This window comes from Platichthys flesus, chromosome 12 (genome assembly GCF_949316205.1).
Source record: "Platichthys flesus chromosome 12, fPlaFle2.1, whole genome shotgun sequence".
Classification (NCBI taxonomy): Eukaryota; Metazoa; Chordata; class Actinopteri; order Pleuronectiformes; family Pleuronectidae; genus Platichthys; species Platichthys flesus.
The window spans coordinates 8,491,985-8,505,773 of record NC_084956.1 but is presented as its reverse complement, the minus strand read 5'-3'; positions in this window follow the sequence as shown (position 1 = coordinate 8,505,773).

Here is a 13,789-nt window from a genome sequence, read left to right as displayed (position 1 = left end):
CCAAACCATCAGCATAGCGTGCAGAGAGGCTGGTGCTGGTTAATCAAGGCGTTCTTCACATGAAACGAGCAGAGGAAGGAAAGCCTACCAGCCCAGGAGGGAGGAGCGTGAGGCCCCCGGGCGGCCGAGCCTGCTCCGCTCGCAGGCTTGTGCAACTCCTCCAAATGAAAGAGTAAAAGGATTAACGACCATGTCACTGTGATAGCAGAGCACAGAGTGACAAGACCCTGGCTAAAGCAGGGCCCAAAGTCTCCTGATAATGAAATAAATGTATGAATTAAACATATATGTTTAAAAGAAGGTTCTTCCCCCAGAGGCAGGCAGTCACATAATCCCCCTCTGCTCTATTAAGACTCGGTCCCCGGCTTTTTCGTGTTGATAGAGACATCAAAGCCAAGCAGTGCAGAGTCAAATGAGACAGGCTGCAGTCGCAGGGGCCCGAATGTAATTGGCTGAGCCGAGAAGGAGGGAGAGACTCAGCTCGATTAATAATGAATGTGCTGTGCTGGGTTGAGAAAGACCAGAGAGAGATGCCTCAGCTCTCCACAGGCAGGCGAGACTGAAGAGAGGGAAGAGGGCCGACTTTAGTGGAGCTCGAGCTGGAGAGTCCACGTCTGCGCCTCTGATTGCCCCTCCTCATCACATACACAAACACACAGCAGCAGAGGCAGCGTCTGAAATATTAATCTAATCAATATACAGCTTCATTTGTATGTTCTGCGCAACAGCTCCTCTCAAAGTGTGTCTGGTTTCCCTGCATCAACACACCTCTCAGACGATCAGCAGAAAGGTCTCCTGCATGAACCATAATGTGGGTCATATATTAAACATGCAGCCAGATAAAGATATAATGTGACAGTGTTTATTTATGGTATGAGGAGAAACCAGTTGGTCCACGTCTCATGTTGGTCAATCCAGTGTGGAAGCCCGTTTCTGTCAAGACAAAAATAAACAAATTATGTAAAAATCATGAGATAGAAAGACAAAAGTTCAAGTTACAAACATCAAAATGAAAGGTCAGATTTTCTTTATTGCAAAACCTGTGAATTAGTATGTCAAAGTTATGGAAAAAGTCTCTTTTTATAAATAAATCAAAATTCAAGAAAATCTGTTTTGTGGGAGTAAATCAAAGTTTGATTAATATAATCAGACGGTCATCAGTCAAAGTTCTAAAATTACGAGGTAGAAAGATGGATTGTGCATTAATATGGAAGTGAAAAGTTAGTTATAACTACCCCATTTACACGTGAGGGTAAAATGTGCTTTGGATGACACTGCTGCAATCTGACCACATGAAAGAACACATGTAACTGTATCCAAGACGCACTGAGGACTGCTAGTGATCTGATTGGCCAGGCCACTGCGTGAGGGGAAGGTCAAGGACGCGCCATGGCTCCAGTAAACACAAGTGTCAATGTAATTGTGTTGTCAATCCACAAACAATGACTAAATCAGCTGCCAGCCATCAGGTAGTAACCAAACAGAGCTGTCTTGTCGAGAGGCCTCAACTAGGGACGAATTTCAAGACACGAGTGGATGGAGTAAAAAGGAGACACTAGAGTTCCTTCCCATCTGTTGTATGTCTCCATCAGCAAAAACATGTTACACGAGGCCACGGTGACCTTGACATTTCACCACCGAAATCTGTGAGTGTAAGGATTCTTTTGAATCTTTCACCAAGCAAAAAAGGGGTTTCGTGAGGTCTCAGTGACCTTGTCCGTTGACCACCAAATTCAAATCAGTTGATCCTTCAGTCCAACTGAATGTTTGTAGAGAATTCAAAAGGTATTCCCTCAAGGTGTTGACAAGAAGGGGACAGACGAGGGGACGGCTGGAGACGATCTGGATACGAGACACATTCGATGTAAAGTTAAGACACGAAACATCAAAGTTATTAGAGTCAAGATTACTGACCAAAAATGATAAGTTATGAAAGTCAAGGATACAAAGCTGTTAAATCTCGCTCATTCAAAAACACAAGATCCTAAATGAGAACTGTAGATTGTACATTTTGTCAAACAATTCCCTCAAGTCAAAGTTATGGGATGGTGAGTCACAATTCTGACCTGGGTTCTTACTTCTGAAGATGTATCACCTGCTGGTTTCTTCTTCAATAGATCAGGCATCAAAACTACAGTGAAAAGGGAAAAAAAGCTCACACCAAAAAATATAGATTTTAGGGCTAGTATTGTGACCAAATGAGGGGGTGGATGAGTGTGTGTGTGTGTGTGTGTGTGTGTGTGTGTGTGGTGGTGTTGGTGCGGGGATGGGAGGGGAGGGGGTCCGTCTGGCCTAAAAAGAGAGGATAAGCCCAAGCTGGTAACCCCATTTCCCTTCCATCTGTTGGTAGCAGTTGTAGAGCATGGCTGCACTCACCAGGACCTGGCAACCCATCCCCCAAGCCCTCTTTCTCTGGCTGACTGCACAGCTGTGTTGCGTTTGGATTAGGCCAAGAATAAAACAGGAAGTAGAAATTAAACAAAAGCTTAAACACACACACAGAAACACACACACATGCACGCACACACACAGTATCACACAGAAACTGTAACTTACCATAGACTCAGCAGCAGCAGCAGCAGCACAAGTGACAGCCTGTGGAAAAAGTGCACCCACCCACACATGTAGACCATGGTGCTCACACAAATATACTACAGTATGAACAAAGTCGTACTCTGCCTCCCACAGACTCACATAAGCCCAAGCAGGACCACAGGCGTATCGTTTCTGTGTGCCCACACTCGTGCTCACACATATGGTCTTTTTACATGCTAAGTGCCTCTCTGCCTCTCCTCTGCTCTTCACGGTGGTCCGCTGTGGCGGCTGATGAGGAAAACTAGCAAACAACGCTCAATCAGTCTTGGAGCATGCCGGTGTAATGATGCTTATGTGGAAGCATTTTGGTTATGAGATGTCACGCAAGCGTTTTATGCGCACAACGCACACGACTGTGAATACGATAAACACAACAAAAGTCAATTTGAGTAGGCTTCAGTGGAACACGAAAACCATCAATGTCCAGAGTTGCTGAAGCCTTTAAGATCTTACAGATTTACACCAGTACATTAAAGATGGAATCCCATCTGTCTTTTCTATGAGGGAGAGTGAGAGTGCTGCTCTAATGAACACATTATTAATCTTACATGATCTCTGTTGTTGTGATGAAAGGTCAAACTTCAAGAATACCTAACTGGTCAAAAACAGCAGCCTACCAAAGTAAAGAATACATCAGGTGTTGAATACCATCACTCTTTTATCCTTGGGAAGCATTTGAGCTTTTATTAGTGTCAGACCATCAAATTAAGTCATTCTTCTCTGCTGCCATGAGCGGTTTTTCTTGTTTGTGTGAATGCACCAAAATAGGCAGACGACAGCACACAGGAACTACGATGAATGAGGAAGTGGAATCGGGAAGAAGAAGAAGTAGAAGGAGAAGGAAGACGAAGGAGATGATATGCAGTGTAGCAGCAGCACAGTTAGGTTATCTGGCAAGGTGCATCTGATGGAAATCCATGAAAGTGCTTCTCGTCATGAGCTGGAACAACTGTTAATGAATATAACGGTAAATGTTTTCAGATGTTATTTTTACAGTCAGGACTTGAGTCACCTAATGAGTCACACAAGCGTTTCTGTGTGTGTGTGTGTGTGTGTGTGTGTGTGTGGTTTTGTTGACATGGATATGCCAGTATGCTTGTCAGTCTGAATGTGTGTGTTTATGTGTGTCTTCATGAATAAGACAAACGCATGGAAACATTTACTGTATTGCTGTCGCTCTGGACGCCTCCCCCTTTCTCAACACACACACACACACACACACATACTAACCCTTCACAATCACAGGGTCACCTATGTTTGTTGAGACCCGCCATTGACATGATGTATAACCTAACCCTAACCTTAAAACCAAGTCTTAACCCCAAAACAGCCATTTGAACATGTTATGTCCATCATTTTGGTTCCTACAAACCTGTCCGGCCCCACGAATATAGTGAACTACCGTTTTTCAGATCCCACAGATACTACCTATACATCTCTATGTTGAGAACTGTAATTAAAATGAGGCCTTGATGTCTAACCCTTACCCTCCTAACTGAATATCTAACCCTAACCCTAACCCTCCCAACCTAATGTTTAACCCTAATGACTGAATGTCTAACCCTGATAACCGAATGTCTCACCCCGACCATTTTGACTAAATGTCTAGCCCTAACTGTAATAATAACTGAATGTCTAAACCTAATAACTGAATGTCTAAACCTAATGAGCGAATGTCTAACCTAAAGACCGAATGTCTGACCACAACCCTGACCTTAAAACCGAGTATTAACCCTAAATCAGCCATTTGAACTTGTTATATCCTTCATTTTGGTTCCTACAAAGCAGTCAGACCCCGTCAGTATGGTGAGCTCCATATTCTTGACCTATATTTGTTGAGAACATTTATTCACATAATGCATTACCTAACCCTAACCCAAATAACCAAATGTCTAACCCTAACCCTAAATTCAAGTCTTGACCCTGAAACAACCATCAAACTTGTTATGTCCATTTTCCTTCCCACAAAGCTGTCAGACCCCACAAGAATAGTGATCTCCAAGTTTTTGGACCAGACCCCCCCACACACACACACACACATAGACATACGTGGGTACTTACTCTCTCTGTGTGATCAATGAAGAGCACATATGTGTCCATTGTACTGAATAATAGTCAACATGCATAGCCAGAGGCACCACACATGGAAAGCGGCATTTTGGCTTTACCGTATGGCTCTACATATATATCCAGCCAGCACAGCTTACATGCATGCACACACATATCTCTACAATAGGAACTTGCATTGTGTTGAGCTTGGCTTTCCGTGGCAGGAACCCAATAGTGAAAAGTGCTACTGCTGCAGGGCTTAGTGTATATCAGTGTGAACTTGAGTTTCTTCATACACCAGACTCTATACGTTTAAAAGACTTCAGTTTAACAGGCTCTGTATCTCTACCTGACTTCTACGCTGAAATCTTAGAGCGGGTATAATCCTTCCCCCGAGCCTCCTCCTCCTCCTCCTCTTCCTCCTCCTCCTCCTCCTCGCTCTCTTTCCTCTCTCCATCTAGTGTCATCGGGAGGTTAATATGAGGCATACGGCTCCTGATGACAGTCCCTAATCCTCACGCTGATAACTGATAGTTCCCCGCAAACTCCTCATCCCCATCTCATCCCAGACGAGGAACAAGGGAGGGAGGTGAGCTGCAAGCGTGTCGGCTGATCCTCGGTCCCCACATCCCTCCGCTCTGTCTCTCCTGGCTGATTGTCATTATCTGTGATGACTGATGTGAGAAAGGCTATTGGACAAGACCATTATTAGTGTTGGTGCTCGAAAGTGAAAGTTAGAAAGGGTGATGGGTTTTATACTTCATGAGATAAAAAATCAACTCTTGGAGAGCTTCGGGAGCATAGATTTCACTTTACCCAGATATGATGCAAAACGGAGCAAAGACAGACCTTATAAGTCTTTTTACTTCTATAATTCAGGCCATTAAGTCTTTGTCGTGGTAAGTATGAAGCTACAGACAGTTAGCTTAGCTTAGCATAAAGACTGGGGACGGGGGGAATAGTTAGCCCGGCTTTCTTCAAAGGTTTCACACATCCCTTAAGATTACTAACATATTTATTAATCTGATATTTGTTACTGTTTAACAGAGCCAGGCTGTATAACCAAACACACCAGACTTAGAGTTGTGAAGACACTATAGCTACCCTCAGATAAGCTGTGAGGTTCAGACATTTCCTTGAAATTTTCCATTATGTATGTGAAAACCCAAATGTCCAAGTCAGTTGCTTTTTTCCTGCCAGCCCCTTAGTAAAATGTCTAAGTGAGCCCATGTGAGAATACAGCAGGAAAATAGTGAGTGAACGAGTGAGCTACTTCCTGACCTTTCAGACATGTGACGGAACGAGAAACTCAGACAATCTCCTGCTGCGTTCATCTTGTGGGAAAGACAAACTGGAAAATGTCCAGCGCATTTTCCAGAATTCATGTCTGAAAACGGTTTATGTCCGTTTTCTTTGTAATGAGAACACAAAAGCTGTTTATCAGAACGTCTTTGACAGCAACAAACATTTGGACAGGGTGTGTAAAACCAAAAGCTCAGTTTTTCTAGTATACATTTATTTAAACCCTCTGACATAAACTTCTCATCTGTAAATGTTTATGGGTGAAGCTATTTTTACAGATGATTCCTCTGGAGAAGCAGTGTGCAATGGAAATGTCTGGTGTGTGTACATACACACTTGTACAAACAAGTGACATACTTTCAGGGAGCCTATAGGAGACGTCAGTCATGGGAGTGGGTAAGCGTGGTCCGTCCTCTCATTTCAAGGCTGCCAGTCAGCCAGCCACTCAACCAGCCCTGGAACCAGCCAGCCAGAGCTTTTTAAAGGGCCTGTGATTTGACAGAATCCCGTGGGGGGACATGGGGGGATTAGGATTAGCAGCTGTTTCCCCTCAAACACTGGAGGAGATAGGCTATTGCTACACCACGCTGATAGCAAATTAATAGATTAATAGAACATGCATGCGTCGTCTCAGATAATGTGCTAAAGCTCTCAGTTTCATAAATAGCGAGGAAGGTGTCCTTTTCTTGAACCCGGCTGTGTGGAGCGGCTGTCACACACATACTGAGTAGCAGCGAGCGGAGTGGAGGCATATTGTGGCCGTGAGAAAGGTTTAAAACATCATCACTTTAATCTGGGAGCACAAAGCCAGCTACAGATTATGCTTGTGCCTCTTAAGCGATTCTGCTGCAGATCCGGTTTGGATGACCCCCGCTAACACCCTCAGAGACAGGGGCTTTTAACCCCAAACAAACACTGATAGCGAGCGGACATCGAATGGGAACACACAACGAGCATTTATCCGCATTCATGGCATGCTCATTGACTTTACCCGCACACAGCATCTGAAAAACACACACATGTAGAAACGCACACACATAGCACACGCTTGCAGCCGCAGACAACAACAGATAAACCCTCAGGCTTATGCCGGTTCCACTTTCATCCATTTCAGGTTATTAAGCAAGACACGAAAAACCCCAAACTGTTGCGTTGCTAACAGGTTTTGAGGTAAAAAAAAAAAGAAAAAGTGACACAACTGCTGGTGTGAAGAGACAGCGCACAAAGAGGCCTGTGCCTTACACTGTCACACATGTGCTGCCCAAAGTGAGGATGCTGTCAAGAGCTGCAGCAAAAATAAAAGGGCAGAAATGCACAAATGAATTAGACTGTCATTCAGAGGATGACAGAGAAAAGTTCACGTGATGCAAAACTCCTGCAACTCTGCTGACTCGTGTATAATCTGTATTAAAGGGGGTGAGGCAACAAACACAGATTTTTCCTCCGTCTCTTTTAAACTGGAGCGCCAACCGCACAATTAGCTCCCTCTGAGTTAATGACTAGTCTTCTCCATCGCTTATAAAAACCTCGGAAGGCCTCAGTGAATGAAGAACGCGTTAAATTCTAAACCGGGTTGAGTATTTCTTTCACATCTGTCCAAATATTGAACTGTTTCCACTCACACGATTGACATAGCCTGTATAATTTACAATATTTTTTAGCGGGGTAGCTCATTCATGTGTAATCGTGAATATGCATTATTTAAAGCTATCTACACTGAACCAGAATTTAACCTTTGCTTAAAAAAAAAAAAAAGAGCGACAGACGGAAATGGAGAGCGGGGAGAAAGCCAGTAAGGGAGAAGAAGGATATGTAAAAGCGGAGCGAATTCGATAGCGGTTCGCCACAATACACTCGAGACCTGGCGGATGAGTCAGAGAAGGGATGGCCGTGTTAAAGAAAATTGTGAAAGCGAAAGACAGAGCGAGAAGGACGGGGGGAATTTTAAATCACAAGCAGCATTCTGTTTGAACTTAGCCCTTTAATTTGAACTGGGAGAATAAAATGTTAACAGTATCATCATATACAAGTCAGACTCTCGGAAATTATTCTCTGGCGTGACCAGTTTTCAGCCAGCACTTCAATGAGCCTCACACTAATTGGTCTCACCTCCTCTCACTCACTGACTTCAGCCATTTCTGTTTTTATGTGGAGCAGGTCTGGGAGATTTTTTTTTTTTTTTTTCACATTTTTACAATTGTAAAGCTAAACCACTCAAACCGCATGGAAAATGTCCCCACACCCTTTAATAACGGTTGTGTGTGTGTGTGTGTGTGTGTGTGTGTGTCTGTGTAGAAGTGAGAGAGAATGAGGTGAAGACAGAACAAAAGAGAGAGAGTGCGCACGCCCTGATGTTTCCTGTCTCCAAATAAAAACTGATGGCTTGTGTGTGCACGTGCATGTGTGATCAAATACTGTCTGCTTCGTGCTCAGATACCTGAACCTTCCACCGTGCACGACCCAACTGATGTTAGTGAAAAGCTTCTTTACATCTGTTATATAGGTCGCGAATGACATAACCAAGATGTTCAAATCTGCACGAACACATTTTTGAGCATTCACATGCTTTTACAGTAGGAGACACAGTTGCTTGTACAGCGCCCGTGAGACTGCCACTCCCAGTTGGGTGGGTTGATGTTTCTGCGTGTGCTCCAGTGCAAGTCTGATAAAAACCCAGAACCAGAGGACATACACCTCAAAGGCGCCACGTACTTATCCTGGGACACACGAAGCCAGATCTGATTAGATTTAATGGAACACAACACGCAGAGAGAGAAGGAGCACGGTATCAGCTCTCATCCCTGTGACGCCTTAACATGCACCAAGGTGGAGGAGACGTAAAAAAAAAACAGCTGCTTGTGTGTCACTATAAAACCCACCGTCAACCTCCCGGATGATTTCATCTGTGACAGAATGGCTTCCATCTCATAGAAAATTACACAAAGTGCTGAGGTTTCATGTCTGTTCACTTCCTCTGTGATTTCTACAGTGTGTGCATGTCAGAGAGAGAGAGAGAGAGAGAGAGAGAGTGAGAGGCCCTGTACTATCTGTACTTGAACACTCACCACTACCACAAATAAGTGAGTGTGATTCATCACTTCCTTCCTATGAAGCATGAATAGTGCAAGAGCAGAGGGTTTGGTTTACACCCTCGGTTCAGGGTTCAGTACAGTTCAGGACACCAGGCTCTCCACCCCTCTGCAAGCAGGCACGCAAGCAATGCACTATAAGCACATCGTGTGTGTGTGTGTGTGTGTGTGTGTGTGTGTGTGTGTTTGTGTGTGAGCACACAGCTGCATGTCTTTATTACGGACAAAATACATACATGCAATTTCCGGTGATATAAAGTTCACTTACTGTTTAGTGAGTCAAGTGTATGTATTTATCAGTGTTGTGCAAGTTCACACTTCTCATGAACAAGTTCAAAGTTCAGTTCATACAAGTAAACATGAATAGTTCACGTTCATCGGATCTCGGATGTAGTTGCTGAGTCTGCGTCTCTGCTTTCTCTTGCCCTCTGTATATGAGACCGAGAGCTGTTGTGTTGCAGGTATGGCCTGCCCCTTTTATGCACTAGGTGTGTGACGTAGTGCACTAGGGTATTATGGGAAAAACGCTAAAAGTGTGTTTATAAGGAGAAGTGACGGACCACCTAGAGGGGATGCGAGTGTTGCTCCTGCTGTATATCCGAGAAATGAAGTGGCCGCATTCCAAGTAAAGAAACATCTCCTCCTCCTTATTCACGGGGCGGTCCGGACGGCTGGTTACAGGCCAGACAGCGAGCCAAGATAATCAGTGACTGGTGACCGGCTCCTGGTACAGGCGACATCGGAGACTGATTTATCATGACGTGACACATGCAATGTAAAACAATACATTAACGTCACACCATCATCCTCTAACCCCGGGGACGCACCGGAGTTAGAAGCGCTGTGAAAAGCAGTCCGCCTCCTCTCCTCGCCCATGTTAAATACTTGGGCTGTTCGCACCGGCAGCGTAGTGCCGGGAAGAACCAGGAAGCGCCGCAACCACACACACAGGCACATTATCTCCTGTGGGGGGATGGCGGCTACAGGCTTGCGTAGGTCAGTCACCTGTGAAGACCAGCATCATTTACCCCTGAACTAGCGCGGAGAAATAATGATGATGAAATGTAATATAAAAAATCTAAATATAAAATGAAATATAAAAAAATTTTATTAAATGAAAAAAAAAAAAAAAAATCCTGCGCAGAAGCCAACTGCGCACATTCTGCGCAGAAGGCCATTGCGCAGGAACTGCGCGCGCAGTTTTTTTTGTTTTTTTTTAATTCAATTTTTCCCTGTTTTTATATTTAATTAATTTAAATTAACATAGTGTAAGATATTTTGCAATTAATAAGTTCTGCCAATATTAAGAGTTGAATATATTGCCAGCTTGAAAATGGGAGGGAGTGGGATTCAAACCCAGGTCACTAGCTCTAGGGGCAAACGCTTTACCAACTAGGCAATCTCAGCTGATGGTTTCACCCTTTAACTAAGCACGATAAGTCGATGAACAAATCATCGTGCGTGTGTTGGTGTCATTTTATGCCGCTTTTGATAAACACTTCAGAGAAAATATTTTCTACTTTACTACATATATTTGACAGCCTTACTTAAAAGTTACTTTTATATTTTGGGCTTTTAGATACTGGATGAAACCTATTGTTAGAGAATAGCCCAGGTGGGGGGGGGGAATATTTTTTGAGAGAAGATTCGAGATTCATTCACTATACGGCTCAACAGATCTCTGATCCATGAAGCTTCCTTCTACCAAGTTGTGTGGTTCGGAGCCGAGACACTGGCCATAGAAGAAAACACTTTGAATACGTTGCTTGATTGGTCTGCATATGTGTGCCATGAGTGATGGGTAACGTAGTGCGAAGTCGAGTTAGTTTCGGTTAGGCTAAATCGCGGATATCTTACGGGCACTGAGCAACGACATGGTGAAAGCATTCGATTTAGACAGCGTCTCTCCTGAGGAGAAAGTATTTCCTGTTGTGTATACGCGAGGACGCTACAATATGAACGTGTTCACCGTTCAAATTCATTATTTGTCATTGAGTTGCGTTCAGTTTATCGTTCTCATAAAAGTGGACGCGTTCAATGAGCGCGTTCTTTTGCGTTCGTTCATGCACAACACTGGTATTTATGTGATGAGTGTGAAGCTTAAGTGTGTGTGTGTATAGTGTGTGTGTGTGTTCATGTGAGATAGAGAGAGCGAGAGAGAGACAGGGCCCTCCAAAAAGCTCTGCTCTCGACCTCTGGTGCCATCTGCCAGTGACAGGGCAGAAATGCAAATCAGATGCAGTCAGATAATACACCATGCACGCTCCCTCCATTAGAGCAGCCTACAGAAATAAACTAGGTCAGACAGACCAGCAGCCAGCTGTGTGTGTGTGTGTGTGTGTGTGTGTGTAATAAGGCACATGCGCCTCTCTTTGTGTGGGGAGACAGCTATACGTGTGCGTGGGGGATGGGTTTCCAGTTAGCACAGAGGGTTCATAATATCCTTTATTGTGATGCTGCACACTGAACAGTCACATGTAGCATATAGACAGAAACCGGCGGCTCCAGTCTGTGCTCCTTCAAATGTTCCACACTGAGAAAGCCCTTCTAGGCTGTGTGACAGGGCAAAGGAGCTGGGTGACAAATAAGGGCTCTTATCTGAGGCTGAAATTAGACCACAGCCAGAGCGCAACTGATAGGCAGCGTATTAAACTCTCGAAAACGAACCGCCGGGGAGGGTGATGCAACGCAGAGGCAACGCTGGTGTAATGCAGACAGATGCGTCCTCTTCTCTCATATCGCTGCGACGCCTCTGAATTATGAATGAGGCCCCGTGCACCTCGTCAATGCAAAAGTCTTCCTCTCCTCATGCCCACTATGTGCTGTTTGTTTTGCTTAACGCCTCGCACTTGAACCTAACCTCCCGTTGCCACTGTTGGTTGTGTTAAACATCTTCAATGATGGTACACAGAGTGTTTTCCAGAGAGAGGCGTTTCCAAATCCCCTTTGTCTGAGGATAGTCAAACTGTGCACAAAGCAGATGGCTTATAGGTGCTGATCAAAGACAATTAGATGGCTTGGAACTGCATTTGAGGAGCTAAGCTGATTTATGCTTTACAGGGACACAGCATTTTTCGTTGTTGTTGAATACTGGACTTAATATACTAGTTTAAAGCTTCTGCTCTTTGTCCATCTATTTAGTTTCATGCTGATGCTGCAGCACATTGTGCAAATTTTAATTATTTCAACATTTCATGCTGCACTAAAACCCACCAATTGTAAATCTGAGAGGGGGGGGGGGGGGGGGGGTTCACCTGAAAGACTTCACATGTGTTTTTACCTTCAATTACACACACTGTAATCCATCCATGGTTTTAACTCTATAGCTGTTAGAAAATAAATCTGGATTCCAAACACATGTGTCAAGTTTACGAGTTTCTTTTACTCAATCTATATGACAAATATGGAGCAATATGAGCTGAATAATAAATGACTGCATGCCTTTCATAATCTTTTCAAACGCGGGCCTTCTATTTATAGACGCTCAAACATTTCCTACTGGAGCGAACTTTCTCTGTTTTCTTCCTCCACTGATTTCAGGTACAGATTGTAAATTTGCCCACAAGGGAGGGTCAATGATTCCCACTTCCTGCAGCTTGGTCGTCTTTACCCAAATGTCTCTCCACTCCCTCAAGTCTCTCTATGAAGAACCTCACAGCCGCTTACTTTTTTCCCTGTATGAATCCATGTGCAGTTACCATCAGCTCATAATGTCCAGTGTGACATGTGTCTGTAGGCATGTGAGCCAAGCGCATTAAGTCAGAAGAAAAAGTGACACAGGATGAAAAGGTTGATGTATTCCAGGCTGGTGGGTGGGAGGTGATAGCTGATGTGTGTTCATGCAGTGCGTGTTGTGTGTCTGATTACACATTTATGTGTATGTTCTGTGTGGGTGAAAGAGAAGAGTTTCATGTTAAATGTTGCCACATTCTCAAAGAAAATGATATAACTTGTTTGACTTGAAGATTTTAAAGGACTTCAATGAAGAACGGTTTAACTAATTCACTTGATGAATTATTGCACTTGAGGAGAAATACATGTGATGCATCTGTCATAGTCTGTTCAGTCAAATCCTGTTGCAAAACATGTTTTAATAATTAAAATTGCAAACGTATTTGTTCCACGTATGTGTATCTATGAATATATATGTATACACAAACAAGCATCCAAACCATATACATATTTACATGCATATCCCTAGTTGGTCATTCATTTTTTTAAATCACACACACAGTAACTATGAAGACAACAGATAAATAAAACGTTTACATTCCAAGTGAGAAATCCGAGACGGATTCACCTTGAGGAAGGAGCAGGAGGACGTCCTTTCCTATAAAGGTTCTGATGAAGGACTAATGACAGGAGCGGACCCGCTTGGAGAGGACGGGGAGGACAGGTAAAGGACGGGACAGGCAGGGCTGGAATCAGTTCGGCCTGGCCTACAGGCTCAGCTCCGTCTCTCCCTGCTGCCGCTCTGTTCTGATTAAGTCCCTAACCGGATTTTTCCAATACCAATGGTCCTTATAAATCCATCTCCGTGGGATATTCAACCGGCATTATTCCTGTCTTTTCTCTGTGCTGGAGAAAAGAGCTCGGCACAGATTGGAACAAGACATCCAATCTGTACTTCTGTCCATTGTATTGCCCACCAGACAGCCCAGTGAATGAATGCTCTCGGCCAAATCCCCCGTCCATGTGCAGACGCAGACTCCCCTGCCCACAGATACACTCAGCTCTAATTAGGCAGACCGCTG